General features: G+C 38.8%; 1 protein-coding gene across 8 annotated transcripts in view; it reads left to right on the top strand.

Moving 5' to 3' along the window:
• The first annotated feature begins 2,365 nt into the window (after positions 1 to 2,365).
• Positions 2,366 to 16,339, top strand: part of UBE3A (ubiquitin protein ligase E3A) — a 42,780-nt gene continuing 28,806 nt past the window's right edge. For 3 of the 8 annotated variants that reach the window (XM_087895335.1, XM_087895337.1, XM_087895338.1), the window contains exons 1-3: positions 2,435 to 2,911; positions 13,753 to 13,821; positions 15,371 to 15,534. The gene's annotated coding sequence lies outside the window, so the exon portion shown is untranslated. Of the gene's footprint in view, positions 2,912 to 13,752; positions 13,822 to 15,370; positions 15,535 to 16,339 lie in introns of all 8 variants that reach the window. The other 5 variants (XM_087895339.1, XM_087895340.1, XM_034431362.3 and 2 more) reach the window with 3 other exon arrangements.

Consider the following 16,339-nt stretch of genomic DNA (forward strand, 5'->3'; position numbering starts at 1 on the left):
CGCTTCTGCACAAGCGCAGATCGTCAATTATTATGTCCAGGTGGTTGGGCGGAGCCTCCAGCCACTTTTACTACTGGTTCTAAAGAACCAGACGGAACCAGGAGCAACCCACCACTGCTGTGGAGGCCATGCAAGAAGGGGATGTGCTCTCGTGTAGCCTCTGGAGCCTCTAAAAATCATTTGAGAACAGGGCTTCCGTTTGCAAGGTTTTCAGAGGCTGCAAAGGAGCATTCTCTGAAGCCACTTCAAAAACAAATGCCTTGTGCGAACTGGAGTAACCTCGGGTAGGGTGCAGGGGCTTGTCAACAGAAAGAGAACACTGCCTAAAGGTAAATGGCATGCAACAGATCCTAGGGAGCACTGAGCTGCAGGAATAATTGGGCCATTCCCCAAGGCTCACATACCTTGGGAACAACGCAAGGTAGCCTTTTTGAGTGGAAGCAGCGGCACTAGGACTGAAGTCAAAGCCCAGGTCTCCATTTTAGGCCTAACCTTGACGCTGTTGCCGAGCGCCACTGTTCAGAGTGGCCTACAACTGGGGGAGATAATTTGTTTTTATTTTATTCAATATGTGTGTGTGTGTGTGAGAGAGAGAGAGAGAGAGAGAGAGAATGACATGCCAGCAATTAAGTTAGGCATTTTCTAAATTTTTGACACACCAAACCCAAAACATTCACTATCACTAGCCTAGATCATTACAATAGACAAAGTCGTGAGGAAAGTTTAGTTGTGTTCTCGATACAATCCCTTCCCACACCACCAAATCAAGAAACACAAATTAAGTACTACATCCTGTCTCGCACGGATATCCACCCTGTACAGAAAATTTATAATTTTATACACTAGAGAACCAGTTAATGAGTTTCTTGGTTAATGCTATTTATTCTAATATACACTGCTCAAAAAAATAAAGGGAACACAAGCAGAAGACATCCGAGATCTGAATGAATGAAATAGCCTTATTAAATACTTTGTTCTTTACATACAGTAGTTTATACACTGCTCAAACAACTAAAGGGAACACAAAACTACTGTATGTAACGAACAAAGTATTTAATAAGGCTATTTCATTCATTCAGATCTCGGATGTCTTCTGCTTGTGTTCTTTATTTTTTTGAGCAGTGTATATCCAAAATTTGGGATAATTAATAAGAGGATGACATGTATCTATACAATTGTTCAAGTTGTGCTTTTCTCCTAAGTATAATTCACCCTGAAGCAATGACCTGTAACCCATGAAAATTTGCATCCTAGTTCAGCAAGGTTTTCAACTAATATTGCAAGGCACTTGACCATTTGTTTCTATACCATAGTAATTTAAAAATGGCATTCATGCAGCTAGACTGATTCCATCAGACACCTACATTATGGATGGAAACTAATCAAGGAGAGAAGTTACTTGGAATTAAGGAGAAACTGCCTAATAGTGAGGACAATTAACCAGTGGAACAGCTTGCCTTCAGAAGTTGTATGTGCTTCATCACTGGAGTTTTTTTAAGAAGACTGGACAATCACTTGTCTGAAATGGTATAGGGTCTCCTGCTTGAGCAGAGGGTTGGACTAGATTCCCAATTGGGGGTGCAAGACGATATTCCAAGACTTCTAAAACTTGGGTTTAGAAGTGCATATGCATAATTCAAAACAGGTATTACTTTTGTAAGGGGTGCGAGAATATATCAGAAGCATTCTAGTGTGCAAGGTATAGAAAAGGTTGGGAACCGCCGGTCCCTTCCAACTCTATTCCGACACCTGTGTTTAGTCAGTGTTTCACGTGCTTACTACTGTCCGTTCCCTGGATTTGCACTTAGTTGACACTCGGGCTCCCACCCACCCCACATCAATCCCTGGATTCTCCTCTTGCAGCATCACCCTAATCCAGTGTTTCTCAACCTTGGTAGCTTGAAGATGGGTAGACTTCAACTCCCAGAATCCCCCAGCCAGCGCTGCTGGCTGGGGGATTCTGGGAGTTGAAGTCCACCCATCTTCAAGCTACCAAGGTTGAGAAACATTGCCCTAATCCCTCGCGCCACTGCCTCTCCTGGCCCCGCCAGCTTCGACTGGAGGAATTGCTCTCGTGCTCCCAAGCTCAAGGGCCAGCGGCGTGGCTGCCATAGAAAGGCTGGGATGGCTGTCTATCTATCCCATCTCCTGTTCAACGCGGGAAGCCTCTTAAAATCGTCTCGGACAGTTGGCCGTCTAGAGAACTGACACTCCGCCCTCCCCCGTCTGGTTAATTGCTTCCGCCATCCAAGTGTTCTGACACTGCCGGGGAATGATGACCCCTCAGCTGACCAAGAGCGCGAAAGGAGCACATGTCAACCCAAAGCCCCTTTTATCTTCCAAGACTCTATGGCTCTATCTCCCTAGAGCGGCAGGGGGTGGGTGGGAGAAACACCAAAGCGCGCGCCGCTCTGTCCCCCCCACGCGGCTGCCCGCGCGCAATGCATGCCGGGCCGCAGCTTCCTTCTCCGTCAGTCCTCCGAGGCTGCGTCGCACTGACATCCGTCTCTTCTGCCTTTTTTTTTTTTTCTCCTTCTTCAGCAAACCCGCCCCTCCCCCTCCTCTCTTCTTCTTCCTCCTCCTCCTCCTCCTCCAAGATGGTGGCGCTGCGTTCTGGTTGATCCAAGAGGAAAAGGCGGAGGCGCAGCGCGGCCCTACTCAGCCGCCACCATCTCGACAGCCACGCGCACGCCTAGAGCGCCGACGGTCTTCCCATTCCCAGGCCTCGCCTGGCCCGGCCTAGCGCCGTCCCCGCCTTAGCCTTCGGCGGCTCCCCGCGCGCTTCACGTCCTTTGCAATTGGCCGCACGGCCTAGCCTAGGCGTCGGCTGAAGGAGCAATCACCCGCCTGCCCAGCGTCCGGAGCTGGCCGGTCTCGCCAGAGCCTGAGGGCTTACAGCGGGAAACGACAGGTAAGTCGGCGGCTGGGCGAGTCGTGGTCTGGGCTCGATGTGCACGCTGCCCTTTCCGCTCGAAAGGGATCGCGCCGGTCTCGTCAGGCCTCTCTGCCCGTCAGAGCCCCTCGGACCTGCTGGCGCTGTTAAGGGGAGACGGCGGCGCCTGTCCCCGGTGCGAGGAAGGGGAGGTCGCTCTTCTCCCTGCGGAGCCGCTGCCTGCCATCCGGGGCTGAGCGAGGGGCAGCCGCTGGAAGTTCCTTGAGGCCAGGTCCTTTTATCGGCGGCGCGGTTTATAGCGCAATGCCCGCCAGGTGCCGAGAAAGAAACGTCGAGATGGTAACGTTTGGGCAACGTTAGGCCGCTGTCCCGGACACACGTTCTTGGGAGATTAGCACAACTGAACACACAATGCAACTTCGCTTCGGACGGGCGGAGGGTAGGAATGTGCTGTGAAAACGAGGAAACGGCCTTCTTGAATCGGATGGAAGGGCTTCTTCAAGCCCATCGGTTCTCGCAGACTCCGGCTGCCGATTTTGGAGCCTGGCGTTGAAAATTGGGTATTTTTGCTTGTCAGTTCAGGCCTCCTTTCCTCCATGGCCTCCACCCCACTCGCTACCCCGCCACCCATCCGCACACAATAGTGAGAACTCTATGGGGAGTTACTGTATCTGAGATTTAGAAACAATTTGCCCCTGGCACTGGGCTCCGGTGCAGTTTTTGAAATTGTGCTGAAATATAAATGGCTGCATCACACAAGAGTGAGATGGTTCATTATAGTATAAGCAGCGAAATCAACTTTTAAATTTTCACAGGGTTGTGTAGATCCTGTACAGTTGCTTTTTCGTCGTTTTTAAAAAGTTATCCAAGGCTTTGTTTGACATCCAGTATAAAATAACATAAATCAGTGCAGCGTGTGATAAGTAATGCCAAAGAAGCATAGCTTAAAACATAAACATAAAAACAAAGACTGTGTTTGGAGTCAATCTGTGTCTTGTAATGTGACAATTGCTTTTGAGAAATATTCATGCAATTTTTATTATGCTTGATTTTTTTCCCATAAAACAAGTAAGGTAATCAGGTAATCCCTATTCTGAACTATTTAGATCAGTGGGTCTCAACCTTCCTAATGCCATGACCCTTTAATACAATTCCTCATGTTGTGGTGACCCCCAACCATAAAATTATTCCTAAAACCATTGAAAATATGTGTTTTCGGATGGTCTTAGGTGACCCCTGTGAAAGGGTCATTCGACCCCCAAAGGGGTCCCGACCCACAGGTTGAGAACCACTGATTTAGATGATCAGTGTTGATATGATTTTTACCTTTTTCTGAATGCAATATGTTTTGTTTTGTTTTGTTTAGCCTTCCTAACTTGTTTGTTTATTTTTGCCAAACAGAAATCACCAATATTCAGGTAACTGACATGTAAGCTGCATTTAGTTCTTCACCTCAGGGAACATATCCAGTCTTTACTTTCAGACAACATAATATCAACAGTTCATTAGGCCTAGTTAATCTTGTGCTTTTTAAAGTTTAAAGTCAATACTCAAGTTCTAACAAACTTCAATTGTATTTATTTGTTTATCTTTCCTTTATTATTTTTGTAAGTAGCTCAAAGCAACAAACAGTACCTAATACTGGCAGTCCTCGATTTACCTCAGTTTATTTAGTGACCATTCAAAGTTACAGCAGCATTGGAATAAATTACTTACGTTGCAGCACCCCATGGTCACGTGATCAAAATTTAGATGCTTGGTAGCTGACTCATATTTATGACAATTGCAGTATTCCGGCATCATGCGATCCCCTTTTATAACCTGACAAGCAAAGTCAGTGGGAAAGCCAGATTCATTTGACAGCCATGTTGCTAACTTAACAACTGCAGTGATTCATTTAACATATGTGGCAAAAAGGTCATATAATGGGGCAAACAAACTTAACTGTCTCACTTAGTAACAGAAATTTGGAGCTCTATTGTGGTCAAGGACTACCTGTACTCCTTCCTTCTATTTTCTCTATAACAACAACACCATGAGGTGGATTGGGCTAAGAGAGCAATTGGCCCACAGTCACCCAGCATTGTAGCATGGTGCTTTAATCACTAGACTTAAGTAGTTGTTTAAGTGTGGGAAAGAAGGAATATTCTTGTATCCTCTGCTGCCCAATTGTGGTCCCAGTGGTTAGGCTTTGCCACCCACTACAGCTTGGGGTTGAATTGCTAAAGAAATGGAACCTAGTCTATATATGCATATACCATATTTTTGGGGGTATAAGACTCACTTCCCCCCCCCCCAAAGTGGGTGGAAATGTCTGTGTGTCTTATACAGCTAATGTTGCCGAAGCCCGGGATCACCACAGCACATTGCCACCTCTGCGCGTCGCGTTTTTGGCCTCCGCACACCACGTTTTTGGCCTTTGTGCATCACGTTTTCAGCCAGTTTCAGGCGGCGGGCTGAAAACGCAACACATAGAGGCCAAAACTGGGGCATGCGGAAGGCTGAAAACGCGATGCGCTGAGGCGGCGATCAGTGGCAATGTGCTGTGGTGATCTCCGCAGCCTGGAACAGCTGATTGGCGGTATTCTGGGAGGCCGATCCAACCGCCAATCAGATGCTCGTGCTGAATCAGGCTGCAATAACGTGCTGAAGCTGACCAGGCTGTTTGGTGCAAGGACGCTAGCCAGATGAATACCGATGGATGCTGGTAGGCAGAGGCAGAATTTTTTTTTCTTGTTTTCCTCCCCAAAAACTAATGTGCGTCTTATACTTTGAAAAATACAATAAGTGTTTTTTGTGAAATTAGAAACTTGTATGTAGAGATTCCTGAATTACAAGTCTCTCTGTGTTGAGCTGTTTCCACATAAAAACAATGGGGGGGGGGGGCGGGTTTCTAGCAAGATTGAACTGTAACATGAGGATTCTATCATTGGTATTACAAATGTATTATTTTTTTTCTTACCTCAGGTCAACACTCCAAATATTTGCCTGAGCAAAAAGAATACAACTGAATTTGAGTGATCTTTGTGAAGTTTAAAAAACCCTATGTAAATTAGGATTCCAAGCAGAAAAACGTTCCTGTTTTTTATAATTTGGACACGTGTGAAGTAGCTTGATGAACGCCATAACATATTAATTTTATTTAAATAAATTACTGCAACCACCAAGCAGAATCCAGATCCTTTAGTTCAGAGAAATAAAAGTGAAAGTAGAAAGCCAGTTTCCCTGCAAGTTTAATAATAATAATAATAATAATAATAATAATAATAATAATAATAATAATAATAATAATAATAATAATAATAATAATAATAATAGTAATTTTATTTCTATACCACCCTTCTCCCGAAGGACTCAGGGCGGTGTACAGCCTATTAAAAGCACAAAGACAAACAACAATTAAAATTATTTAAAATTATTAAATAATTTCGGCTCAATATTAAAACCCCAAAAAATTTAAAACTCCAATTTAAAATCATTACATTGATAGCCTGACCTGGCGGAACAGCAGGGTCTTAAGGGCACAACGAAATACCCTGAGGTCAGAGATCTTACGCATTTCCGGGGGCAGTTCATTCCACAGGTCTGGGGCTCCCACAGAGAAGATCCTCCCCCTGGGTGTCGCCAGCCGACATAATTTGGCCGATGGCACCCTGAGGAGACCCTCTCTGTGGGAGCAAACTGGCCAGTGGGAGGCTACTGGTGGCAGCAGTCGGTCTCGAAGGTACCCGGGTCCTATGCCATGGAGCGGTTTAAATGTGGCAAGCAACACCTTGAATCGCACCCGGAAGACCACTGGGAGCCAGTGCAGTTCGCACAGGAGGGGTGTCACATGGGCACAACGAGTTGCACCCATAACCACCCGCACGGACGCATTCTGGACCAGTTGGAGCCTCCGAGTGCTCTTCAAGGGGAGCCCCATGTTTATGCCATGTTATTTTTCATAACTAGATTGAAAAGGAACATGTGCATACTAGTAAATCAGGTGGCTTAAGAATAAAATTTGTTAAGGATAGAAATACCAACATTGTACGAAGATCCAATACTTTGACCATTTAATGAGAAGAGAGTACTCACTGGAAAAGACCCTAATGTTTGGGAAAGTTTGAAAGCAAAAGGAAAAGGGGATGGTAGAGGATGAGATTAAATAGTCTCATTGAAGTAATGTACATGAATGGGCACACTCCAGAAAATGGGAGGACGGGAGCCTGGTATTCTGTGGTCCACAGGATTGCAAAGAGTTGGACACACCTTAGCAACTGAACAATAACTAATTCTGTATTCTTTGTTTGATGAATACTTCTTTTCATCATCAGGAGATCCCAGGAGAGAGTACCAAAGAGCAGATTTTTTTGAAAAAATAGATTGTTCAATAGTTCATATGGTGATTCAAGTTCTGATTTTAAATATTACCAATTTCAAGAATTTGTAGAATGAGCATGGACCTCAAGCAATTTTTTCTTCAGAAACCCAAACTACAGTATGTGTCAACCTAACCATTGCTTCACTAAACATAGCTAGAAGTAAACATCAACAAAAAAAGCATATAGTTTGTTTTGGATAGTAGTGATCCATTATCCTCCAGTAGAGATCTGCATAAAATAGACAAGCATCTCATTTAAATTTTGCATTTTTTTATAATGCCTAAAAGCTCTAACCAGCAAGAATATCCACAGAATATATATATACACCAGAGTTTGGCAGATAGCAATGTAGTATTTCCATTCATAACTTAAAACCTCAGTAGTATTAACAAACTTTATATAATACACACACACATACATATACCATTTTGTATAATGGCTAACTTCAAAAGGTGACCTATCAAAACCAGGAACATACATACATGCATGCATGCATTCAGGCATTCATTCAACTTGTATGCTGCCCATTTTGCCTAGAAGTGACTCTACCCACCCTTTCTATAGCAAAGACATTATTGAAAATAGTAGTTAACTTAGTTAGCTGGCAGATGTGCAACCAAGAGTAATTTTCATCAGTTAATTTAAATCTCTAATGAGTGCAGCTACAACATCCTGTCTGATCCAGGTGAGTCAGTGACTGGAACCCATCAGCAATATATTCTTCTAAGCATATGCTTAAATAAATGGCTACTAGTTCTCATCCCCTTTTCTCTGAGAAAAACCAGTAATGGGAATGGAACTATTCTGGTTTCTGTATATAACTGGCTATGTTGGAAACATTTTAAAATCCAAAATCGATCACAGCATTCAGCACACTTCAAAGACTTGAAACTGTGTCTCTTAAAGTTTGGGTGGGGAATTTATTCAAGGCTAGGAATTCTTGCAACATAACTCTATGGTTAAAAAGGTTTTGGATATCTTCTTCTCCAAATGGTTTGGACAACAGTTGCTACAATCCACTGCATTGACTGCTGAAGGATATTAAGGTGGCTATTGAGCAGATATTACTTGTGGTTCCGGGATCTGAACTACAAAAATCCACTAGCTATCAGTGTCAACTTCAAAGCATGCTCTCAACAGTGCTTGCTTGTTTGGTTCGTCAGTCGAAATCTCAGTAGAGATTTAAAGTTGACTATATCTCTCTTCTCATATCTTCTATTGGTTGTTTGGATTTTTGTAGCCCAGGTTGCGTAACTCTAGATTAAACTAAAAACACAATCTTTCCAGCATCTCGCACATTTTTCAGTTTGACAATTTCAACAGCAAACCAGAATGACACAGGATATAAATCCTACCATTAATATTTGTGTTCCAGTGTCCAAAGCAAATATATAACTTGAGATACTTCCATAATGATCTCACAAGCATTATTTGCAACAGAGTCCCTTCACATCTTTTAATTTTTATAATAGACCTCTTGTGTTTTGTAAAGCTTAGATTTACTTTGAAAATTTTGTAATCGGAGAGACAGTAGCTCATGGCATGGGACTGGTATATGTAGAAAATTGCTTCTCCCAATTACATCACTCTGTCCCATTAGATCTGACAGAGAAGGCATGTTGCAGATACCATCTGCTACTGTCAGGCCTAGCCCAACAATGACATGGCACAATGCTGCCAAAATTCAGTTCTTTATTTGCTTACATCATATAGACTGAATCTTGCCAATCTAAACTATACTACCATAAACTAATACATATTCTCTGGGAGTTCTAGAGAGTGGCTATCCTAAATCTCTACCTCTTCACATGATCCAGCTCCAGATTGTGCATATCACCCCCATCCTTGGAATATGCTCCCTTCTTCCTGGGAAGCTGCTGGTTGCTGTTATCCATCACATTTGGACTTAAATTTGGTGGGACCCAAGAGGCTAGCTTTCTCGGCTGTGTCACCCATCTTATGAAACATTCTTCCCTCCCCACCCCAAGTCAGATTAGGCTGCATCCCTGTAAATGTTTCAGAAGTCCCTCAAGACTGATTATGACACCATGCCCGGGGATCTCAGGGAATCAGAGACATTGTAGTATTATTTACTCTGTCCATGCCTTGTAATTTGTATATTTGTTTGTATATTTGTACTTTGTATATTTTTAATTTTTACAATGTTTAATCTTTAATAATGATTTTTTAAAATTGTATAATGATTGTTCTTATATATTTGTTGTTTTATTTAATTGTGTGCTGCCCAGAGTTACTTCCTGTGAGATGGGCAATGATCTAGATTTGATCAATAAATAAAGCAGATTAGGACTATATTGTCAATATAACTAGATAAATTTCAGTGTCTTATATTTTTATTGTCATATCTGTCTTTGAACAGCCAACAAGCCATTCTGTTCTCACACCCATCCATAGGTTTAAGACAGCATATATGTGGAACTGAATTATTCTTAGGCAATGGAAAAGTGTTCTCAAGAAACCAAGTTGAGTACCCAATCGAGCCCATGAAGTGGGGAACATATCTAAGAAGTAGAGATGTCAGTGGGGAATGAGAAATATTGACCTATATCCATCCCTATTTTATTCTGACTTTATCAGAAACTGTAGTAAACTGCAGTATGATAAATATGTAACCTGGAGAGAAAAGTAAAATTGTCTTTTATATGCAAAAAGGTTTGGTGCACATTTTAGATAATTCTTTCATTTCTATGTTCCCTTAAAACTATTTCTTTGCCATGAAAATCTTAATTCTATAAATACTGCTGACTTTTTTACGTACAGAAAGTCCTCAGCAGATAACTGGTGTGACCCACCCAGAGTCATTGAGCGGGAGTGGGCAGCCATATATATATTTTCTAAATAAATAAATTTGCAAAATTATTTTTGCTTTACTCTAGTTTACATCTACATAGTTTACAAAAATTAAATAGAATGCATGTAGTGCATATGTACTTCAATAGTTTTTACAGAAGCTTCCACCAGACAATATGTTTGAAGATTTTGCTGCTAGGATAAAGAAAGCAGGACAACTATTAAACTCTAACAGAGAGAAGCAAGCTAAGTGTATGACATCTTAACTTATTTGATTGGTTTGAAGTCAGTGAAATCCCTAGCTCAACTCAAAATGGCTAAGGTTTGTCTGGAGGACAGGAGTATTTTTGCTCACTCCTGCTCTCCAGATGCTTCTGTCCAAAACCTTCATAATCTGTCACCATTGTTATGTTGGCTTGAACTAACAGAAATTTCAGACTGCCCAACAACAGTCATCCGTCAGGAGAACCAAGTCAGATTCACTACTAAACTTGCAACAACTGCAGTGATTGGTGCCATAACATCATGATAATGGTGAAATGGACTTTCAGATTTGGAGGTTTACTTTGGCTCATTATGGCTTAGTTCAAAAGGTCAAAAATATAGGAAAAATTACTCCCCCCACCCCTCCTTCAATTTCCAGGTTTCCCCCAACAAAAGTTGTTTGTGATATCAAACTATAATTTAATTTAATTTAATTTAATTTCCAATTTATATACCGCCCTTCTCCCTGAGGACTCAGGGCGGTGTACAGCCAAGATAAAAAACATAGAATACAAATATTAAAACATTTAAAAATATATATAAATTTTGGCCCGAAAATTAAGAATCACAAACTAATTAAAAGAATTTAAAAATTTCTTCTAAGCCAACCCGGCTTGCTGAAAAAGATAGGTTTTCAGGGAACGACGAAAGGCATTGAGGTCATGGATTCTTCTTATCTCCGGGGGCAACTGATTCCAGAGGGTGGGAGCCCCCACACAGAAGGCCCTCCCCCTGGGGGCCACCAGCCTACATTGTTGGCTGATGGCACCCCGAGGAGGCCCTCTCTGTGGGAGCGCACGGGTCGATGGGAGGTCGTCGGTAGCAGCAGGCGGTCTCGGAGATAGCTAGGCCCTATGCCATGGGTTATAGTTAATGCTGTTTTTTTTTTAATGGAAAAAGATACATAGATGAGAGTAGAAAGCTAAAATGTATAAATTGATGACATTAACATTTTGAACGAATATGATTATTGAATAATAGAATGATGCCATATAATTTTTTATCATTACAAGTTTTATGAGTTATATTTGTTTTTCCATATTAAATATATCTGATTGTGAAGAATTGTTTAGATTTGTGTATGACACATTGGTGTGTGATTAGTTATATATAATGGCTGGGCACACTTGGAAAATAATTAGATAAAAGGTCTTTGAATCCCTTGTGAGCATGAGATCAGCACTTATCTGCTATTCATTAAAGAAAGTCATTTTAAAGCTTCTGAGCAATGCTAAAAAGTTGTAGTTGCTTTAAGAAATCCCCTCATTAAAATTAAAGCAATTATTAAGTATAATTAATTAAGTATAATAAGTATTATTTTTGAAAGGTAAACAGCTTGAGTAATTTTTATCCTGCTCTAAGGATATAAAAGGAATGTTTGCATATAATGCTGAACTATGATTTAGCACAGTTGGGATGATGCTTTAGGAATGCAGATAAAATGTTGGACATAGATGAACATCTTTCTTGCTGGGTCCAGCTAGAAGGAGATTCTTGGCAAGTTTACTGTAATTTGTTTCAAATATTTTTTTTTTAATAAGAATTTGTATTTTGTTTAACCAGCTACCTACAAATTTTTGATTTAATATTGATTTGTTTCAACATTAACTTGAGATTTGTTTTAAACCAGGGGATTAATCCAAAATTATTTAAAAGTCAAGTTATTAGCTGAAAGTCATCCTTTGGCTGAATTTAAGGAAGAAAGACTCTTGGGAAAATAACAATATCAGAAAAATAATCTAAAATGTGCAGGCAGTCCATGGTTTGTAATCTGCATATAGTCCTAAACCCTTCAAATTCATGCCAGCAAAATTCAATATCATATTTAGAAATAAGAACACTTTTTAACTGTAAACATATATTTAATACTTTAAAAGGGCTATAGTTATTGCTGATAGTTGCCTTAGGTCCTTTAGCCTCTGAAAACAGAAAAAAATTCCTCTAGTCTATTATAGTAGAAGTATTTTTGTTATATTTTTGCTACATTTTTAATATAGTGAGTGAATTATAAAGCCTTGAATGCTATGGAAAGTTTTATTGTTGTTTGTTGAATTTTGAGTAGAGAATTTCAACTAGCATAGCCAACAATAAATGAGAGCTTCCAGTGTGTTTATTTCAAACTTTTATAAGACCATCTAATAAAATCACATCACTAAGAGAGAAAAAGCATATCCTGGATTAAAACTTTTTTGTGCTTGGATGGCAAACACAAGTTTGAATAAAGCATGCTGTAATATGTTGTTTCTTAACACCCCTTAACAATCTTAAGGATAAATTCTCCTTTCATATTGCTATTAATTATGACTCTGATAGTGGTAAAACAGTAAGAAGACTCATTCCAAAGAATCACAATGCCTAAATATACATGAAAATATGTGATCTTTTAAAAGCTTCATAAGACAAGGATGGGCAATATGCGGAGTTCTAAACTAAAACTATCAGCAACAATCACCATTGGTCATGCTGACTGAAATTGATAAGAATGTACAGGTTGCCCATTGCTACTCTTGATCTTATTGATTATAATCAATATTTATAGTCATTTTTAGAAGTGACCAGCAACTGATGAATTTGTTGTAGCAAGGAAATTGAAACCAGTTACTAAATGATTATCATATTCTGGATTAACTAAAAGTTTTCAAAACTTTTAAATATCAATGTGCTTCCTTTCAAATACTTTAAGTGAAACGTGGGTTGATATAGCTTCTCAAAGAACAAAGGAACATATATTTAAGAAAAAAAAAAGACATATATTTAGGCATTAGACTTAGCTATGGAAGTAGATTGTTGGCCACCACCAAAATTTAAGGATTAAGGGCAAATTAAGGATTAATTCACCAAACTGCGAATCAGTTCATTCAAAGGAAATATTACCCAATTGAGTTTATGGTTACAGTACATACAGTTGCATTAATTATCAGTTCCTCATTGGTGATTCAAGTATTTCCTAAATCATGCTGAATGCTAACTTAATGCTTAAATGCATACAAATGTTAGTTGTATATTAAAAATCTTAGTACAAAAGATACGTTTTTTTCAAGTTGATACCTTTCCCCACCCCAATTCCTGCTGCAATTTCAGTCCAGAAACCCAAGGTTTTGTGCACTTTGGTACAAGGATTATTTAGCTTTTGAGATGATAACAATGTACTTATGGGATATTAGATGTAGATTTTATTATAAACCATAAATTTTTATTTTTGTAAAATGAAATCTATTTCTTTTACATACTACTGTTGGAAACTTTTTTTAAAAAAATATATTAAAATATAACTTTTAATTCACAGCTTTTTTTAAAAAAAAAGCATCTTGAGTGTAGAATCAATTTCCCAAGTGAGTCTACAAAGAGGCTAGCATTGAGTTTATGTATTTTAAATTATATATCACTATTTCAAAAATTAAATAAGATAATATATTCTAGGTCTGCAACCCACCAAAAGCTATTTGGCAACTGTGCAAGAACATTCTGCTGAAGTGATAGAAAAACATGGTAAGTAGAATAGTTATATCTTGATTACTGTATTCCTAGTAACAAAAATAATTGCACTTACTAAATCTAATTTATAGAAATATTTACACAGGTATTTATAATCTTCAGTTGCTAAGTATCAGTTTTCATGTAATATACAAGTGTCTATGGAATGTAAGTATTGGCCTGTAATAATTGTAAGAAGGGAATGATAATGTTTGATAACAGCTCTACTTGAATATTATATGCCAATTGTTTGTGGATAGAATACAAATTGAGCCACTTTTATTTTAGTTTAACTGTTCAATGAACTTTCATAACACAAAAATGGATTTCATACATTTTGTATGTCTAAAATGTATGGTCATTCATCTGTTATGCTTTTTGTTCCAATAATTTATTTATACGCTAAAAATATTCCTGCTTGTTTCCTTGGAATAATGCTAAAAACTAATTTTATGGCTATTAGCTCCAATTAAATGAGTTTTGGTCTACTTTTACAACAATAAAAAGCCATCAAGCTTCTTTGTAGTTCAATTTGTTATAGCTGAAAAATTGCATGCTGAAACTGAAACACGACGTTTGCTGAAGGGAAGTTTCTAAAACACAGTTTTAAAGAATCATTTAGTCTATTTTTCTACATAAGAGCATATGGCTCTTATATCATGTTTTCTACATATTTTTATATTGCTAGCAATTTATTTTTCACTAAAGACTTATTATACCTGAGGCAAAAGATACAACTAATTCAATTATACCTCTCTTCTCTGACCAAAATTTTGGATCGTAAATGCAGCCTGTATATTGAAAATGTCCGTGCATGCAACTGCTGTTTCCAACCCAGTGCAAATAAACGAAGTTGTAGTCTTTCCAATTGGATTCCCATACATATATATATATATAGCAAAATACAAGAACCTGGCATTCTATCTATATAGGTACCCAACCAGAGGCATATGTATTTATAACATTCTCCATAATCAACGGTATACAAACAAAGCTGCTCCATTTAGATTATTAAAGCAGCAATGTCTTTTACAAGGCTTACAGAAATTGTTCTGAAATTGCTCCAAACTCTAACCCAACTGTCTCTTCATGACTTCCAATGTATAGTCACTTTCCTTCATCCATGCAAAAACCTGAACACCGTTGCTTTGTTTGCACTTCAGTGTATTGTGAAGCATCTCTTTTATTGCACAGTCATAATTTGTGAATGCCTTAAGAACATTCTTGGGATTCGAGTCAACTTAATTTTTAATTTAAGAAAAATTAAATAGTATTATCAAAGGGCAGATCATGTCACTTTACTCAACTTTACAATGTTGTCACTATTGAGCTGTTTTACTCGGTAACTGGCGTTTGATAGCCTGAACAGGCAATACTTTACAATTTTTTTATCTCTGCTTTTTGATAATCCCACTTTATAACTAGTTTATAGCTTATAGTATTCTAGCTTACAAAATGTTTTAAATTGTTAAAACAATTTAAAACCAACAATTAAGAATTATATATTAAAAGCAACAAGGTAAGGTAATAGAAACGTATAAGACATCGTCTGGTTCTGTTTCAGCAATGGATGTCTTCAGTTGGAGAGAAGAAAGCCAATGGGAGGCCTCAGGGTACTGTGGGTACGAGTATTGCTGAATAATCACTGGCTGATAGCGACATGACAGAGTAGAAGATCAGCCTTACGATTGATATCAGTGAAGCCAAACTGCAGGAAACAATTGACAAGTAAGCTTGAAACTAATGCAAATATGTGGGAAGAGTCAAAGCATGTCAAACTGTATTGCCCTCTTTTAATATTTTTTGTAAGTAGTAGAACAATGGTTATCAAACCTTACCGTAGGGTAAAAAGAATGCTGCATATCTTGTGAATGAAGACTCAGCAAGTTGCATTGAACTACACATTGCTAAGTATGCAGTCACTGAATTCATATTCTTACTATTTTTATTATGTACCTAATTTTTTATATATTCCTTGAATGTAACATTTTATATCAGTGGGGATGCAGTCCATTGACAATAAATGTCATTCTGATTAGTGGGTTAGCTAATCTGCTAATAGTGGGTTAGCTAATAGTTTTATCTGCTAGCGCACTCATAATATTTAATCCTTGTTAGCCAGCTCACATTTGTCGCCATGTAAATCAATTCAATATTTTAAAAAGACAAGTCTGAAAAAGGATTGAAAATTCATGCCAATCCCATGATTGGGCCTGAAGCTCTGTCTCATGTTATTAGAAAAACTGTGATTCTAGATCAGAGGCAGATGACCTCTAGAGGCCTGACTACAACTACTATCATCTGTAATCTTCAATCATACCAGTTGGGTTGATGAAATATTTACAAATGATGATCAAAATTTGAAAATATATGTGTGTTATTTGTAATTTATTCATCTATTGAGCTTAGGATAAATATTGAAACAGCCTTTGCAAATAAATATTTTCTGCCATTCTGATTTTACCCATGAAAATCCATCTTTCACTCACTTACAATGATTTTGAGACCAAAAAATATTCCATTGTGGGCATGA

This window comes from Pantherophis guttatus, chromosome 5 (assembly GCF_059756535.1).
Source record: "Pantherophis guttatus breed Tessera chromosome 5, ASM5975653v1, whole genome shotgun sequence".
Lineage (NCBI taxonomy): Eukaryota > Metazoa > Chordata > Lepidosauria > Squamata > Colubridae > Pantherophis > Pantherophis guttatus.